We start from the raw sequence: 5,858 nt of genomic DNA, 5'->3' as shown, positions 1-5,858 counted from the left end.
GGACGCTGAGTGCACAGACACGTGTCCCCAGGAGAGGCCAGGACATCTGGACAGGCCACCCTCGGGTGCTGAGTCAACATGGCCTGGGCCAGCTGCCCCTCCAGACAAGAGGGCTCATAAATCACAGCTGACAGGGCAGGGCTCTCTGCCGCGCCCACCTTTCGTTTAGGGGACAGATGGCCACGGAGCAGCGTGTGGATCCGCGTGGCTAGGGAGCTGCACGTGCGTCCTGGGGCCGTGGTCAGGGTCAAGAGCAGAAACAGACAGAGAGGTGACATCGTCCCCACTCACCACCAGCCGCACCAGCGTGTCCCAAACTGTCCCAAACCGAAGCTCTTAGAACATCGCTGTGCTGTCACTTAATGATGCCGCCCCTTTATTCAGACTCGTCACAGACCTGTATACTAAATACGTCTATTCTTAAAAATTTTTTTACACTTCCGGTTTTGCGTCCAGCATGTACGGTGCTTGGAAGTGGTCACTGCATTGCAATGACAAGCGTAAAGCTGGACAAACTAAAAGAGCAGAAACTCTTCTTAGATCTGTCGGAGAGAGAGGTCACAGGGCCAACGGAAGCCCCCGTATTGGACACACACGAGAAAGTACGGGGTGTCGCAGCTTACTGGGGCGGGAGCCTCTGCGGGAGCCAGCGCCGGAGGAACGAACACCTGCACTGTGACCGATGCCACTGGAGGCTGTCTGCGAGCCACACACTCCGGGGACCCAGGTGGAACGTGTGCGAGTTCTCCCTCCAGGAGCTGCCCCGACTCTCACAGTGAATCCCGGGGAAAAGTCCCCTCGTGCTTCTCCCGGGGGAGAGGGAACGGAGCCGCTCTGAGCCACGCCAGAGCCTCTGCTCCAACCAGGCTTCTCAGGGCAAGTGCTTTTCACGTGTGAGAGGTGAAGAGTCACCCATCGACCATCCTTCCATCCCTCCCTCCCTCCTTTCATCCCTCCCTCCCTCTCTCCCTCCATCCCTCCCTCTCCCTCCATCTCTCTCTCTCTCTCTCTCTCTCCCTCTTTACACTACAATAGCAAACATGGCCAAAAGCATCCCTCCCTCTCCCTCCATCTCTCTCTCCCTCTCTCTCTCATACACACACACACACACACACACACACACACACGCACTTTCACAATACATGACGACCTAGGAAATGGATGACCATTTTTCTCAAAAGAAATAGATTAGGATGCAGAAGCCATTCTGAAGAAATGACGATATCCTCAATTAAGCACAGTGTGGTCACCATGAATTCAATTGCGGGGCCGTGTTCACCAGTCGCGGACGGCGCCAGGAGCCTCTGTCACGCTCCATAAACAGCGCTTCTCATCGGAGTCCCTGCTGTTGGTTTCTGACAACCAAGGCCCAAGCCACCAGCAGGGCTGTTAACTGAAGAGCAGAGTCGATTTTTCCCCTAAAAGTCAGAAGGACCCAGTGGGACTGGGCGCATGGCCTCTGTTCCTTTGTAAAAAGCATGCTCGTCTTCCCGTAAACGAAACTTGCAAGGCGCAGCAGGCAGAAGGCTGAAGGCCGAGTGATACATCCAAAATGTGAGAACGTGTTTTTCTAACCACGCTCCCGCGTCCGCTGCGCCTCTGTGCGTGAGAGGCAGAGCGCCAGGAATGAGGGCGTCGATCCGCAGACCCAGCAGAGCGTGAGAACCAGGCCCCGGGGCCGGACGCTCGCTGGCTGGGACGAGCCACTGTTTGAACACGGCAACATTCCAGGGACGGACAGACACTCACTTTCGCACAGTAACGCGTATGTACGTATTTATGCACGTGTGTGTGTGTTCACAGGTGTCTGTACGTGTGTGTGTGATCACATCCTTACTGCTGAGAACAATCAGAGCTCTGGTGCCTGGCGACAGCCCTTCCTGGTCTGAGGCTTCTGCCCTCTGGCCATGCCCTCCCACGGCGGAGCGCGGGGCGGGGGGGAGCACACTCTCGGAGCCTCTTCTCAGAAGGGTGCTGACTCCATCACGTGGGCCCCAGCCTCATGCCCTAACCCCTCCCAAGGCCCCACCGGGGTACACTTCGCACGGGATTCGGTTCGACATGTGAATTCTGGGGGCGGGAGGCACAGACATTCAGTGTACAACGCAGATTAAACATTTCACATCAGCACGTATCTAATATCAGTATATTGTTAATATCAGTATATTGTTTCACTGTATATATGACTCATTTAACCAGATCCCTCAGAAGTGCATGTGCTTTCCAGTTTTTTGCTTCAATAAACATTCTCACACATATATCACTTGTGATGTATATCTATAGGATAAATTCCTAGAAATTCCTGGGAAAATTGGTATATGCATTTAAATGGATGGATATTGCCAAATTACCCCCCAAAAAGCTGTACCAATTGATAATACCCACACAAAGGCAGTATTAGTCTTCGCACTGAGAATCACACAATACGACCTTCACCTAGTGCCTAAATGCTATTTCCATTCATCTCTGTACCTGCCATTGTGCGAGTTAGCTTTCGCTGTGTAACAAACCACCCCGGACTCAGGGGCTGAAAACCACCACCATGTATTCGCCTCGCAGTTCTGCAGGCCGACCACTTAGAAACGGCTGGTTCCCCTACCTGGTGAGCTCACGCACGCAGGTCACGCTAGATTGGCTCACCTCTGCCCCACACTGTCTCTTGTCTCCTGGAGGCTAGCTCGGGCTTGTTCTCATGGAAACCAGCAGGGTTCCAGAAGGAAGAGGGGAAACATGCAGGATCTCTGGAAGTTTAGGCTTAGGACTGACACAGTGTCGCTTCCATCAAATTCTATTGGTTAAAGCAAATCCCAAGACCAGCCTAAAACTTTTTCGTTGAACTTTTAATGGTGGAAGCTAGGAATTCTTAATTCCGGAATGAAGACACGCGTGGTTACCTTGGGCGACTCCTTCATTTTACAAATGAAGAAATGAGATTTGGAGTGGATGAGTGGCTTGTTCAAGGCCACACAGCCTGTCACTGGATCTACTCCATTCCCTGCAGTGGGCTGATCCAACTAGACAGCATGGTAAAGAAACGAAACCGATGAGAACAGCCACCGAGGAGGGCGAGAGGAGTCACTGGTGCTGAGAGTAACGAACCTTTCTGTTTCGCCTGCTTGCCCAGGGTAAGTCACACAAAACCGCGCAGACTGCACGTGAAGCCATGTCAGCACAGTGCCCCCTCGGGGAGCCTGCTCCTCACTGAGAATGGGCTAATTTGCGGCACAAAGCCTGCAATTAGAGGCATCTTTCAAAGACCTTTTCAAGACAAACGGCACAGGTATTGAAATACTATGCTCTGAGTCAATTCGAGTTTTTCAAAACAGAAAAAGGACACCAGAGACAGCAGTTTTCAGTAAAGTTGTCATTTTCTATTAATGTGCCAATTCTACTAATGTGGCAATCGGTTGCATGCAATTCATCTTGGTTCTTTTGTATACATTTTGATGAGATTTCTTAAATTCCCTTGGTATGTAGCATACATTATGGGCTCTTTATTAAAACTTGGGAGCGACTTAGCATAAAATGAAATATGACTAGTTTCCAACAAGCCCCAAATCACCGTTAATAGAAATATTTCATCAACACAGGTTGCACTTGTAGATTTTGCTGAGTTATATTTTTATACTTCACAGTTCTGATTCGAGATTTAACAGAAGAAAAGCTACCATCGGGCAGAGTACATAACTCATAACAAGGACCAGCAGAGATCCTTTATGTCCGCTGCTCTGCAGAATCCTGCACCACCTTCGCCCCTAACCTCAGGGAGTGTGTGAGCAGTTTACCATATGCTCGGTTCTTTGTTTTAAATATTGCTTAATACGGATTCTTAAGGTAAAAATTAATACAATGTAGCAGTCGGAATAAATATTAAAAGTGACCTTCGCCCCTACATTTCTACCCTACCCACTTGAAATATCACTGACTTCCTAAAAGATAATCAGTTTGCAATTTTTTTTTTTTTAGGCGAGGCGACCCTTGGTTGACCTCATAGATTGCAAGGACCTTGTCAGCTTACAATCTCTTATTTTTTATTTTTTATGCCTACAGCACCTGGTCTTCCTAGGTGGTCTCCCATCCAAGTACTAACCAGGCCCGACCCTGCTTGGCTTCTGAGATCAGACAGGATTGGGCTTGTTCAGGGTGGCGTGGCCGTAGACCTGTTTGCAATTTAGCAGATAACTTTATTTTTCTATGCCTTCATATTTGAAACATAAACACGTAAAGGTCTTTTTTGTTTTATACACACAGCATTCTTCTCTACATTTTTGTACTTAAATTCACTTTTTACATTTAATTTTACAAGTAACGCTACAGTGAATATTCATGAGTGTGTGTGGGTGTGTGTGCCTGTGTGTGTGTGTGTGCTAATGCTTGAGAATTTCTGTAGTATAACTCCTTGAAATTGAATTATTGGGTAAAGGAAATAGGCATGTTAATTCGATAGATTTTGTCAAATCGTGTTCCAAAGCAGCTGGGTAATTATGTCCTGTGTTCAGATCACGCAAGCTGGGGCTCAGGACCGTGGAGTCAGATGGGCAGGGTGTACTGCCCGTCTCCACCACTGCCTACGTGGTGACTCGGGCAGTTACGTGAGCCCTCCGTGCCTCTGTTTACCCACTGCAGACACAGGGCTAATGCCCACCTTTAAAGGGTCATCGAGAGTTTTAAATCATAGTGGATTAAAATGGAAGTTTCTGGTCTGTCATAAGGACACAACTTTCCCCAAAAGTCGTCATCTAGTTCTGAATAAAAATCTGCTGGGCAGCTTGTTTGCAATACAGATTTGAGGGTGCCACCTCCGGAGGCGTGACTGCGGCGGCCTCAAATGTGGCCCCGAAGGTCATCCATTTTAATAACCTGCCAGGGGAGGTGGGCGTCGTCAGTCTTCGGAGCGCACTGAGAATCGCCCCTTTATTAGCTAAGACCCACGTCCACTGACGATGACTTCCTGCTAAACGGAATCCCACTTCATGTACTTAAATGGACAATTTTGCTGTCTGTCCCTGTCCTTTCCAGGAAGAGAGAGTGAATGAGTCAGGAGCAGGGGTGGGCATATCTGCCTGCATAATTTACTAACTGGCCTTGGACTTTGATATATATATTTTTTTGAGACAGAAAATTTTACAGAATAAGTTTATAATAATAATAATTATTATTCTTGGGGAGAAACAGCCCTGTATTTAGCCAGAGGACGTGCCATAATTAATGAACTGTAAGATGCGAAGAAAAAATGTCATCTGTAATTGTGAGATGTCTTCTATGGAAAGTAGCATTCCAGTTTCAGAGATATTAAATATGAAAAAATCTCGGTGTCAGAACTGATGAAACATGATTTGTATAAACTATGTGCCACGTAAGTGGAGCAACATTCATACGCAACTACGAAAGATGATCACCAAACCGTCTCTGAGTGTCCTCGGGAGGTCATCTGCTTTGCCGGGCACCTGGATGAGCCGGGCATGCCAGCTGGGGAGTAGGCAGAATGGCCAGCTTGCTGGGGGCCAGAGAAGTATGAAATTCTGGGAGGAGCCCCAGGAGGAGACGAGAAGGGAGAATTCTGGGACTGCAGGAGGAAAGAGCAAGAACCTTTAAACACGCACACACACGCGCGATCACACGCACATCACACTCGCAAACATACACAGTCCCTTGGGGATGCTCCTTAGGGGTGCGTGATGAAACCCCTTTCACATCTCCCCAGATCCTCGGTAAGGTCAGCATGACTCGTCTACACACGTTGCGTGAGTGGGTTCTTCGGGGATTCTTAGGTTTTAGTCCCGCTTTGGTGGTAAGCAGACAGAGAAAGCTCGAAACGGGGCAACTGGAGGGGAAGGACATAGCTGCCGACTGGTCAT

General features: G+C 48.8%; 1 pseudogene; it reads right to left on the bottom strand.

Moving 5' to 3' along the window:
- Positions 1-4,041: 4,041 nt before the first annotated feature.
- On the bottom strand, positions 4,042-4,160 carry LOC112477395 (annotated as a pseudogene).
- Between the last annotated feature and the right edge of the window lie 1,698 nt (positions 4,161-5,858).

The sequence above is a fragment of the Pteropus alecto genome, unplaced genomic scaffold (assembly GCF_000325575.1).
Source record: "Pteropus alecto unplaced genomic scaffold, ASM32557v1 scaffold123, whole genome shotgun sequence".
Classification (NCBI taxonomy): domain Eukaryota; kingdom Metazoa; phylum Chordata; class Mammalia; order Chiroptera; family Pteropodidae; genus Pteropus; species Pteropus alecto.
Note: the sequence above shows the minus strand (reverse complement) of the source record. Positions and strands in the feature narration are given on the sequence as shown.